The 13,791-nt window shown below is 33.5% G+C and overlaps 1 long non-coding RNA gene across 1 annotated transcript in view; it reads right to left on the reverse strand.

Annotated features, from left to right (window-relative positions):
* Positions 1-331: 331 nt before the first annotated feature.
* The window catches only part of LOC125095865 (uncharacterized), a 216,229-nt gene continuing 202,769 nt past the window's right edge, over positions 332-13,791 (reverse strand). Inside the window, exon 3 of the long non-coding RNA XR_007125974.1 lies at positions 332-479. This is a non-coding gene — a long non-coding RNA (uncharacterized LOC125095865). The remainder of the gene's footprint in view (positions 480-13,791) is intronic.

Consider the following 13,791-nt stretch of genomic DNA (forward strand, 5'->3'; position numbering starts at 1 on the left):
GATACAAATGGCAGTGTTTTCAAACATGGCTACTTAATTTCTGTTATTTAAATTTTTATTTTATATTTAGGGATTTAATGCAGCTCTATACTATGAAATACAATATGCAGAGACCTTAGTGTAGTTTTTGACAGGCAAAAATGCTCAGGAAAAAAGCAAAGTAAGAAAGAAATAGCTTAGCTATAGAGAAATAACTATATTAGCTATGCATAATATATAAAGTTTTTATGCTAAAGAACACTGTTTTTCTTCATTAAAATGCAAGATAATACTACCTGTTTCTACATACTAAACAACAGAAAACTCATAATATAAATATTTCATTGCTTGCCTCCAAGAAATTGTTGACATCCTCTGTGGCCATCTGCCAAGGTGGTCATTCCTTTGTGTGTGATGGAATTAAAGAAGTATCAAGGTTCTGTGGATTGATGAAAGAAAATATTCTGTGCTCTTGCCTTCTGGTATTTATTTCCTTGGTCCTGTTAAAAAGGAAAGAAGAGTGAACTTACTAATTCTGAACAGATAGCCAGTTATTCTGTATTTCTTTAGAGTCACATTTAAGGACATTTTGAGATTTTTACGAGTTCTCATTAAGAATCATAGAATTTTAGCCTTACACAAAAGACTTGCTAGATTCATGAATGCAAGTAAGAAAAAGCTATGTCAATCAGAGGATTCAATCCCCACACTTTGCAGTACAGGAAACTGGTATCTAGAGAGATTAAACAACTCAACCAAAGTTACAATAGTGGCAGAGCTAGCATGAGAAAACAGTTCTTATTACTCCCAGTTCAGGCTTTTTCTTCTGGTTGTATCTCAGCAGGTACAAGAATTTTTTTTTTTTTTTTTAAACTTATGTCTTTTGAGAGAGAGAAAGAGAGAATGAACGGAGGGAGGGGCAGTGGGAGAGAATCTTTCATGCAGACTTCCTGCCAACTGAGGAGACTGACACAGGGCTGAATCCTACAACCCATGAGATCAGGACCTGAGTCAAAACCAAGAGTTGTATGTTTAACCAACTGAACCACCCAGGAGCCCTAAGAGAAGAATCTTTGGAAGAGGAAGGGAGACTGGGAAAAGCTAACTTCCCAGCCTCGATGCTTAGGGAAAATTCTAGAAATAACAAAAACCACAATAGTTTAATAATATTTAGATTAATTCATAGCACAGGACTTGTTCAAATAAATATTTTATTAAAGTATGACTAAGATATAGTTTTATTAATAAACTAAAATTTTACCATTAATTTTCTGAATTTCACCCAGAGCCATGATCATTTATTTTTCCAAATCCTTATTACTACAACAATCTATCATCCACATAGCAAAAGCGGTATTTTTATTAGAGTAACAAAGTGACATTTTTAAAAAGAAAACTAGATTATAGACTGCTTTGCTCAAAATTCTCCAAAGTTTTCCCATAACTGTTAGGATAAAGTCTTACCTACGTTACATGATTGGGCCCCTGTTTACCTGTCAGTCTATCTCACCACTCTCCCCTTATTTGGTATTCGATGGCCTTAGTGCCTTCTTGTTCTTCCTTGAATATGCTAAGCACACTTTTGGTTTATGTCTTTGACCTTGGTCTTCCCTCAGACTGAAACTCTTTCCCCCAGATAGCCACATGTTTATTCCCAATAACCAAAACTCTCTTTCTTTTCCCTTGAGAGCTCCATAGCCTGTTTCAAGAATCTGCTCTAAAGTCACTTCCCAGAGAGGCTTTCTCTTACTATCTAGCCATGCAACTTCCACACTCAATCCTCCTTCTCAATGGCCCCTTTCTTTATACACATACTGGCTTTATTTTCATTCATGGTATTTATAATTTCTAAATGTTATAGAGTCCAACACAATCCTTATAGGAACCAGATGTGTTTGGAAATATTTGCATTTTTAAAGATAGTATGGTACATGTACTGTAATTATGTAACACATTCTTCTTCCCTCTGTATCTGAGAGGTCTAGTTGGTTAACACGTCTACAGGAAAACATGTATTCATTCTAAGTGGGATTTTTAAAAAAGGCAATAAATAGTCTCATATCACTTTTACTACTAAACAAATTAAGATTAGGTCAGGTTTTACCACGATATGAATTATAAACACTTTCAACTTCAGAGCTTTTTGATTTTGGAATTGCACAGAAGAGATTACTGAATATCCTATTTGTTATTTGTGGAATATTCTACAAATTAGTTTGTTGATTGCCCGTCTCTCCTGTACACACAAGGAGATTGCCTGTCTCTCCATCACACAGAAAGGAATGATCACCTAGTATGCTCATCAGATCAAGGATTTTTTTTTTCTGCTGTATGCTCAGTGCCTAATAGATAAGTATTTGATCAATATTAGTTAAGTGGATAAATGAAGGCTTCTGTAAGGACCAGCTATTTTTGTTTTTTACATTGTAAGTAAACCCTACCCTGTAATATAGTTCTTTTCAACTGAAGGAATAGTAAAAAAGCATTTTAAAAGCTTAAATTTATTTCTTCTTTTAAGGTTCACCAGAAGAAAAAAATATGACAAATGGCATTTCAAGAAAACTATGGAAACAATACCTAGAGTATGTGATACAGTAAGAGTTTTCAGCTAGAAGTCCACAGATCTAGGTTTGCCCTTCTTTGCATTCCTATTTTCTATTTAATTCCTTATCTATCATTCATCCATCCATCTTTATTTATTTAGCTCTTTCTCTTTCATTTGGGTATCTCACCATTCTTGACCCAATGCATTATCTGTAAAACTAGAGGACTGAACTCAATGGTCGTTAGCAGTTCTATGATTCTACTAACAGTTAAATAATTGAGGTAGTAATCACTGATTATCCCAGAATTGGCTGATCAGTCTGAAAGACACATAATCTTGCTCATCTAATCACAGTAACAGAAATACAGACTAGTTTTAAATTAAATTTAGCATGTGTGTCCAATGCCAAGGAAATGACACATGTCCCAAACATGTAATTTTATATATATGTATATATATGCATACACACACACACAAACATGACACCAAACTTTTGTGTTTCTGCATAAGAATATGCCCAATAATACAAATATTTATTGACCATTTACTCTGTACCAGGCACTATTCTAAGGTCTTTACATATATTGAACTATAATAATTCTATTAGATAAGAATTAATTTTACCCATTAATGGGTAGTAATGGTAAAGTGGTAGATTGAATCACATCCTCTTTCCCTAGCACACCTCCATGGAAGGTATATGTATATACCTCTGCTCCGTGACTTTGGGCCTGGGCTTACTTTGACCAATGGGGTAACAAGACATCATGCGGACAGCCGCATGAGATATGCTTGTGCATGGACAAGAAATATGCTTGTGCAATTGCACTTCTTCCCTTGTTATCTAGTTTTTCTTTTCTTTTAAGTAGCCTTCATGCCCTGTGCAGAGCCTAACATTGGGCTTGAACTCATAGCCCTGACATCAACACTATCAGCTGAGATGAAGAGTCTGACGCTTACTGACTGAGCCACCCAGGTGCCCTCTTGTTTTTTACTCTGAGGAAAAAAAAAAATTCTTTAGTTAGCTCCAAGGCAAAGGAGAGATATTTGGCTCAGACTTAGATGCATTCTCCACTTGGATCCATGTCCGCCTACTTTAACCTACCCACAGACTCCTGAGCAAAAACTAAAAGCTTATTGTGGTATGCCAGTGAGATTTTATGGTTTGTATTATAAACCATCAGCAAAAGCTCACTGATAAACTTTTTTACAGACAATAAAAATGAAGGGCAGAAACTGAGTGACTTATCTAATCTTTCACAGTTAGTTAAATGATATGGGATAGGAAGCCATCCAAGTCTGGCTCAAAGGCCACTCTCTTAACACCTATGCTATATAGTGTCACTGCATTATATTGGCTGTATTATATGATATTAATCCATTTATTAACATAGTAGGAGGTAGTGTGGCATACATTAAAATTCATAATTATAAAGGTAGTCTAGCTATCAATAGACAAAGTTGTCTTGCAGTGAAATGTTTCTTCTGAAAAAATTAGTAAGTATAAAATAAATGTACTATTTCCTAGAAGCAGATTAATAAGATTTATATATCTTGAGGTGGCTTTCCCGTTCATCCTGCTACCATACAGTAACCTTCAGTGCTGATAGCTCCACTACACAATTCCATTCTTTGACCTTGGCTGACTAATTCAGGCATGTATCTATGATTCAAGCTCGATCACTTAGGTTTCTCTTCTGGAATTTTGAAATTTGGACCCATCACAGGGAGCCACCATCAATGGCGGATTTCACTGGAAAAAGCTGAAATCTCCAGAGCTGTTCCTGTTACATTCTTTCCCACCTGTCAATTCTATGATGGTATCTTCCCAGACAAATGTACTTTTTGAGTAAGCTTACTAAAACCTATTTTTCTTGTTGTAACCAAAAGAAATTTAACAAAGTAGATTAAAAAAAAAATCCACTGTTTTTATTATAATTTAAAAGTGCAAAGATTTCTTAAAGAAGAGAGCTGATAAAGCCTGCATTTGTTTTACAGTCTATCAAAGTAATTTTGTAATTTATAGTTATGGGTTGTATATTTCCTGAAAACTAGCTAGAAATCCTTCTGTATTTTGAGAGCCAGCATCCATGGACTGTCTGTGAATAGAATTACATTTCAGTAAAGTTGAATAAAGTCAATTTTTCTTTGCAATCCTATTTATTTTATGCATTTAAAAACATTTTGTTTATGACGAGCTTTTTATATTTCTTTTGATACAAAAAGCAAGTAAACATATGGGATTATCTTCATCACTAATTCAACTCAGAAACTATATATGAGACCCAAATATATTCTAGACATTGTTTTGGGTCCTGCGGATACAGCAAGGATAAAATGGTCTCTGCTCTCATAGAGTAGTGATAGGAAAGAGTATGTGGAATATAATTTGAAAATTTCGTAGTACTATTAGTAATGAACCTGATAAATCTATACAGTAAAGCGATAAAAATAGCTTAAAAATGTGAGAGTATGGTTGCAAAATGCCTGAAGAAAATTTATGTGCAATCCTTAATCTATTCCTAGACTGAAGAGGGATACATCAGCATAGGGAGCTCTGTCAGAAATCATATGTAAGAGTAAATAAAAAGCACAATCACCACCACAGTGGCATATTTACATCACACTTTTTACTTTACCAGTGATTTTCATATCTCTGTGATTTCATATATTACAATATGACCTCTTAATACTTCATTGAGATGAACAAGTGAGAAAATGGAGCCTCAGAAGTTTGAGAAACTTGACCACTTTGAGTAGTGGCAGAACAACGGCTACTGTCTGTTTTTCAAGCCTCCTAGTTTTATTTCTGTTACATCACAATACATCATCTTTACAAAAGACAATTAGTTTCACAAAAGGCAGGGGTGAGGATTTTTTATTTACTTCTATGAGATACTTATGGAGTGGGACTGAGAAGCAACATTATTGGAGTCACACAGAAGCTGCTGGTGACAAATTGAATATCTTCTGTCATCAGGCATATGCTCAAATTAGTAAGAACTTTGGAATGGTGTGATAGACTTGGTAGTGGAGAAGTTTATGAGTTCCTTTTCTCAACTGGTGGATTTAACCATTTAGAGCAGGAGCTGGCAAACTTCAGCCTGTAAAACAAATCTGGTCTGACACCTGTTTTTGTATGACCTGTGAGCCAAGAATGGTATTTACATTTTTAAATGGCTCAAAGCATCAAAGGAAAAAAAGTTCTATGACATCTGAAAATTAAATAAAATTTAAATTTCAGTGCCCATAACTACAGCCATACTCATTTGTTTATGTATTCCTATGGCTACATTCACACCTTAGCAGCACATGAGTAGTACTAGAGACATGCTGGCCTGTGAAGCCTAAAATATTTATTATTGACCCTTTACAGAAAAGATTTTGACCCCAATCTAGAAGATCACAGTTTTCCAAGGAGTTCGTAATGTTAATAGCAGTAATGACATCTATTTAAATCTGTAATTAAAAAAAATGAATAATGGCATAGTTGAATATTTCTTCCCCTTAAGAGCATCCAAGGCATTTGAGTGAATGACTATCATAGGGACCTTAGAAGCATGCTTCTTTCTAAGCCACTCAGCTATTCATGAGGTTAACATCATGGTGTTTGTGATTATTACAGAAGTTTAAATTGTTTAGCTCTTAGTCCTACCTTTTGAAACTTATTCTCTCATAGATTGTTGGTTAAAGATAAGAAGCACAAAGAACTTCTGGTGGCATATAATTAAGGAGAAGCATACATTTACCATGAAGCCTGTAAATTTGCATTAGGACAACCATCACCATATCTGTAAATTGCACATATCTAATCAAAAGGAATGCCTTAAAGTCTCATATACTTTTAAAAAGTCATAATTAAAAAGAATATGGTCCTATCCCTAATTTTCTTGAGTAGAATTTTCTTATTTAGAAATTAAAACCAGCTGATGTCAAAAGCACAGAAGATGAAGAACTCCAAAAGATGAGATCATAAAAACAGTCTGTCACCTACTTTTGATGTTGTAACTTAGAGTTACTTTTCAGTATACATGTAAATACTCATTTGGCCACAAAGTCAAGTATTATTAAAAATATTGTTATAATTTTAATTTACTATTGTCAAATCATTTTTCTCCACATAATTGAAGATAAATAGCAAGCAGGCCACTTACTAGCAGTGAAAGCACTTGGATATCTTCACTATGTATAATAAATACTAGTTTACAGGGTTGCTACAGCTAGAAATAATCAAGAACCAGCTGGACAAGGAAGTGAAGTTCTTGTTCACATCCATCACCCAGCCCAGGGTGGTACAGACCAAGTATGTGGAAGCCAAGGAATGTCCGAACATGGTGAAAAAGAACACCAAGGGGAAAGAATTAATCATCTCATTGACAAGATCTACACATGTCCCTGGGAAACTACATGACGTAGCACATGTACTCATTGATGTGGCGACAGGCTACTATGTAGAAAAGATAGCTGAAGATGCTATCTTTTTCAGGAAGAAGACAGACTTCCTCAACAAGCAAATAGAGAAAATCCAGCCAGTTTTGCAGCAGAAGCATGCCATGAAACAGGCTGTCATGAAGATAATGAACCAAAAGATTCAGTAACTCACAGCCCTGGGGTAACTCAGACTACTGTCAAAGCCTAAGAGCTTGTTTCAGGAATGGGGCAGAAGGACCCTGCTTTGGGAGCCTGTGATTTTGTGGCCATGGTTTCCTGGGGTCAGGGAAGAGAATGGTCTTGTGTTTAATGTTAGTAAGTGTACCAGCTGGGACAAAAAAAAAAAAAAAAAAAAAATGAACTCAGTACCTAGAGGTAAGAACAGAAAAGAGAGAATGAAGTAAGAGGTATTAATAAGGTAGAATCCATTGGGCATATTAACCAATTAGATGACAAAAGTAATACAAAGATTTAAAATTATTGCCAATAACAATGTCCTTTATTCATATATAGAGAAAGAAAAAAGGTCTAGTAAATGCTTACTTAAAAAAAGGATAAACTGAATAGTCTCTACAGATGACCAAATTATCCTTCCCTCTTAATTTCCAGACAATTCCTCAACCAAAATTTTTGGGAGCCAGATGCATTTTGGAATGAAGTTTCTAGAATTTTGAAAGGCAAGCTTAAATTTAACTATCAGACATGCAAAAGCTTTTTTTTTTTAAATGTATTGTATGGTGACTAACATAACATAATCAAAAATAAATAAATAAAAAAGAAAACACAAATTCTTAATGTCTAAAAGACATCAGAGACTGCTCAGTACCAAACTATAATTTCAGGCTTCTTGTCACTGAAGATTAATAACTGGTACAAAAAGAATGGACTCTTATGGACTGATGAATAGATACACAAAATGTAATATAACCCATACAATGGAATGTTATTTGGCCATAAAAAGGAATGAAATTCTGCCACATGCTACAAGATGGATGGACCTTGAAAATATTATTCTAAGTGAAAGACAGACACAAAAACCCACATACTGTATGATTCTATATATACGAAATGTCCAGAATCCACAAATCCATAGTGACAGAAAGGTTAGTGGTTGCCAGGGACTTGGAGTAAAGGGGAATGGAGTATGACTGCTAAAAGGTACAGGGTTTCTTTCTGGGATGAAAATGTTCTGAAAGTAGATAGTGGGGATTGATGTACAACATTGTAAATATACAGAAAATAACCAAATAGTACAATTTAAAATTGTAAAGCATATAGCATCTGAATTGTACCTCAATAATGCTATCGTTAAAATTTTTTCTTTAAAAAAAGAATAAATTCACTTTATCAGATAATCTTTTGTTTCTAAAGTATTTAAAATAAGCTGCCAAGATACTAGGGGAAATATTTCTGTTCAAGACTGTGAATAACCACAGTGCTCTTATATGATATACCTAAAAGAAAATAGTTGTTTATTTCTTCAGATATTTCACATTTAAAAATCTAAACATACATAAACAAGTCTAATCATAGAGCACACATAATTAGTATAGATAAGAAAAGAAACACAGGGAAAGAATCAAATAATATAATAAGGCTGGGCTAGACTTTAGTATGTCCTTACCATAGAGATATAACAAAAGTTAAAAATTTCTGTCAAATGCTGAAAACAGTTATAGAAAGTTAATCTGGCAATTCCTCCTTAAATCTGGTGTCCAATTTCTTTTAATTCCAATTTAAGTTAGAGAATGTTTATAAACCAATATAAAGTTACTTATATTGGTGAATAATGGCTTTTGGAAACAGGAGAAAATTTAAAATTGAATATTTAACCAGAAAAGTGAAAGAATGAAGAAACTAGAATCTGTCTGCATTTGAACAACCTTAAGTTTTAACTTATAAAAGATGAATTATAGAAGAAAAAAGAAAAAGAAAGCAAAGACAAAGCAAAATCCACCAAAATCTATGTTCATTTATCCGGGTTCCTGAACTTGATGTTCATCTTGCACTGAAGATGTTACTCACTCGAACACATAAACTGGCTTGATGCCTAGGGTATTAAGATCTGCTAAATGGCCACTTCCAACAGTAGATCACAGCTAGTTAACAAAGAGTAAAAAGAGACATTTTCTTCAGTAGATTAGGAAAAGCTACATTGATTTTATACAGCATAGTTTTCTCTCATATATATACACTTATATGTATACATGTATACATTTATATATATAAAAGAAAATAACCAAAAACATTTTTTAGAATATAAATAACAAAACATAGGTACAACTGAAAATTTATTTAAAACTCTGAATATATGTAGCAAGAAACCAACACACTTTCTTTGATACTCCTAGAAAATAAATTGTAACAGGATAAAATTCTTACCAAATTACCAATGTTTATTTAGTCATTGAAATTATTTTTTATAATTTGTGTTTATTCACATTGAACAATAAAAGTAAAATGGATAAGTTTCAATTTATAAGTATAACATGATAACATGATTACTAGATTCTGTTACATAACCATGACCTAAATTCAAACTGCTCCCAATATTTATTCCAGTATGTGGTAAATCACAACATTAAAAATTCTTTTTTGTTGTTTTATCCTTTTAACATCACAATATGTTTAATGTTACGAGAATATTTAATAATATAAAGTATAAAATATAACTGTATCTAGGTAATTGAGCAAAATGTGAGCTTCTGATTTTATAGAACCTGCTATTTCTTTAATAGTCTGTGTAAAGCATGTTTGAAGTACTAGAAAAAAATAATTCTGCAGTCTTTCATAAACTGTATACTCAACATTGGAGGTAGAAAGGAATAATGCAAAGGGTACATATATGTTAAGATAATGTAGCAGTAGCAACTGATTTGCAGGAAAATCAGTCTGTAGGTCTTATTTAGGATGAAGAAATTCAGCTAATGCTTGCAGCTGGAAATTAAGTAGTTTCATGACTTTACTTTTCTTTTTTGAAATGAAAATGATATTAAGATCTATTATATAACATAAAGATACTGTGATCAAATCGTATTTATTAACTTCTTAAAGTCCACATCAGGACTTTAGTTGGAATTGAAAAAGCAATAAAACATGAATCCTTCCTTCAATAGGTAGTTTTATTTCATACGCACACACACATTTTTTTTTTTTTAAGAGAGGGACAAAGAACACATGCACATGTACACACAGAGGGAGGCAGGGCTGGGAATGGGCAGAGGGAGGGAGGGAAAGAGAGAAAGAGAGAGAGAGAGAGAATCTCAAGAGATTCAATGCCCAGCACTGATCTTAACACAGGGTTCAATCTCATGACCCTGAGATCATGACCCCAGCTAAAATCAAGAGTTGGTTGCTAAACCTGCTGAGCCACCCAGGTGCGTCTATATTTTTATTAAGTAATATGTGAAACTAAAAATCTTAAATAGCATAAGAATATATATAATTAAATGGTCACGTGTAACAAAGTCAGTTATATGGACTACTATGTCAACACAATCAGTTTTAGAAGGTGATATAAAAAACTACGCATTCATGGTAAAATCAAATGAAGTTACAGTATATTATGCTAATACCAATTAAAAGATGGAAGTAATATTAAGGGTTAAAATCACATTTGACTTGGAAAAATTTTGTATTAAATATAAAGATGTTTAAAAAATCCCATCAAGAAACATAACTGGAGACACTTAATTAAAATTCAATTTGCTTCAAATAAATTCTTTTACTATTAATTAATAGAATAGAGGCATGTGGTGACACTATTTCCATTAATTTTATAATTCATGGAAATATTTGCTTGGTCATTAAAAGCTTAGTTTAAGAGTTTCAAAGGAAAAAAAGAGTTTCAAAGAAAAATAAGTAATTAAAAAGTTGGGGAATGAAGAGCTCATATAAGTGACAAACATGTAAAAAGAATCTATAAAGATAACTAACTTTCCATAAAGTCCATCCTATACTCCAGCTCATAGTTATCTCAACTTTCTCTAGACTCTTGGTTAAAAGTACCACCCACCTAAAAATCATGACATAGACTGACAGTTCTTCCCATCACAGAGATATACCATAATTCATTTTAAAGTAACTTTCTCAAGTAATTTATGATTAATGTAATTCAAAGTGCATAGAAGGATATGAGGTGAAAAAAAAGCCCCAATTTTCTTGCCACAGATAAACACCAGCAATAATTTCTTGCATGTCTCATTTTGCAAGTTTTATATACCTCTTAGAAACTCTTAGGGATAAATTATTTAGGAATTTGGAATTTTTCAGATTTTGAAAGGTAATCTGATGCATTTACTGCATTTTACCTAACACCAACCAGTAGTATCTAGGCAGAATCTCACAATAAAATATAATATTTCTGAAGTGAATATTCATACTTTGATATAAATATAGAACATAAATAATTTCACATATTCACAAGTATTTTTATTTTTTTTTTCCTCAGAGAATATGTCATTTTTCCTCCAACTTCACAGAGGTATAGCTGACATATAAGACTAGTAACTCCAGGGTGTATAACATGATTTGATACATGGTTATATTACAAAATGATTACACAATATGGTTAGTTAACAGTTTCATCGGTTTACTTAATTACTTGTGTGTGTGTGTGTGTGTGTGGTGAGAACATTTAAGATTTACTCTCTCAGCAACTTCTAACTATATAATAGTTATTATTAACTATAGGCACCATGCTGAATATTAAATTCCAGAAACTTCATTATTTTATAACTGGAAGATTGTGCCCTTTGAACAAAATCATTTCCTCATTTCCTCCACTTGCCAACCCCTGGCAACAACCATCATTCTATTCTCGGTTTCTAGGACTGAAATCCATAGAGAATGTTACATATTTAACTCTCACTAAATAGAGGTAATAATTTAGTACCCACTAGAAAACAGTCTTATGGCTCCGTTGTTTCTGGATTTGTGTATATTTCTTAGAAGGAGATTGGGAGAGAATTCAGATAATAGGTCAATTGAAGATGCTCTATCAGATGGCATATGGTGTATTCATTGAATGTCTTTAACTAATGTCTCCAGTATCATCCCTTTCATTGCTTCTGGATGTATCCCACATGCCCTCTTTTGCCATTGATTATAGCTTATTAATTACAGACATCTTTTATACACATTTGATTCATCCTTTGATATTTTCCTCTTTTCATCTTAAACTGCTGTGGTTTTTCTTTTTCAGCTATGTTCAGTAGATGCCTATTCTGGCTAATAATCCATATAACTCTTCCTGATATGCAGGTATGGATTCAATTTTTTAATCCAGATAGCTAACCCATTATCTGAACAACATGTATTAAATAGTCCACCTTTTCCCACAGATATGTGATGCCATCCATATCATTTTCAATATTTCTTCCTTTATCAAGTCTATTGCTAGAGTTTATAATCTTGTTTGTTCTGTCAATTCATATTCCAATACAGCCTTTTCCAACTAGGGTTCTGTGAGAGAATTAAGTTCTAAAAAAGTGATTTGTGACTATTTTCTTAATTATCCCACAGGTAGTAGTTTTCTGATTCTCCCAAAGATGGTACATAGCTAGTACCATTTTACATTCCATAGAAAGGAAATTAATTCATTATATACATACAGTGAATAAAGGCCACCCAAAAATACCATGTCTTAATGCCTGGAACCAGTAAACATTATTTTACAAGGAGAAGGGGTATTTTCAGATGTGATTAAAGGATTTTGAAACAAGCAGATTATCTTGAATTATCCAGATGGGCCCTAAATGCAATCATAAAGGTCCTTATGAGAGGAAAGCAGATATATACAGAAGACCAGGAAGCAATGTGGCCATAGAGCCTGAGATTGAAGAGATGTGACCACAACTCAAAGCATGTTGGCAGCCACTAGAGGCTGGAAGAGGCAAGAAAAGGATTGCTCACTTAGAATCTTTAGAAAGTCCTGCCAACATCTTGATTTTGCCCAGTGACACATATTTCAGATTTCTGGTATCTAGAAAAGTGAGGAAATCATTATCTGTTGCATTAAGCCACTAAATTTATGCTAATTTTCATAGCAGCCATAAGAAATTAATACACAAACAATGTACCTAACCTTATTATAAATACCCAAACAATATGCCTAGGTACAATATGGCAATAAGTCTTAAAGTTATTTTGGTATACATGAAAGTTACTCATATGGATACATTATTCATCTTGTACCACAATATATCTTTCTTTCTTTCTTTCTTTCTCTTTCTTTCTTTCTTTCTATTTCTTTTCAGCGTAAAAGTATTCATTGTTTTTGCACCACACCCAGTGCTCCATGCAATATGTGCCCTCCTTAATACCCACCACCTGGCTCCCCCAACCTCCCACCCCCCGCCCCTTCAAAATCCTCAGGTTGTTTTTCAGAGTCCATAGTCTCTCATGGTTCACCCCCACCTTCCAATTTTCCTCAACTCCCTTCTACTCTCCATCTCCCCATGTCCTCCATGTTATTTGTTATGCTCCCCAAACAAGTAAAACCATATGATAACTGACTCTCTCTGCTTGACTTATTTCACTCAGAATAATCTCTTCCAGTCCCGTCCATGTTGCTACAAAAGTGTACCACAATACATCTTATTATTTATAGTAGTTACTCAGTTCATTTTATTTCAGGTGATAATTCCAGGTATATAATCATATCATCTGCATGCAGGGGTTTAACTTCACCTTACTGATTTTTAAAAAAACTTCTAATACCTTTCTCTTGGCTGATTTCCTTCATCATAATGTTAAATAATAGTCATGGCAGTGGGCATCTTTACAATATTCCTGACTTGTACAAATGAATTTGCAGTGCTTCCTCTTTCCTCCTT

The sequence above is a fragment of the Lutra lutra genome, chromosome 3, assembly GCF_902655055.1.
Source record: "Lutra lutra chromosome 3, mLutLut1.2, whole genome shotgun sequence".
Classification (NCBI taxonomy): domain Eukaryota; kingdom Metazoa; phylum Chordata; class Mammalia; order Carnivora; family Mustelidae; genus Lutra; species Lutra lutra.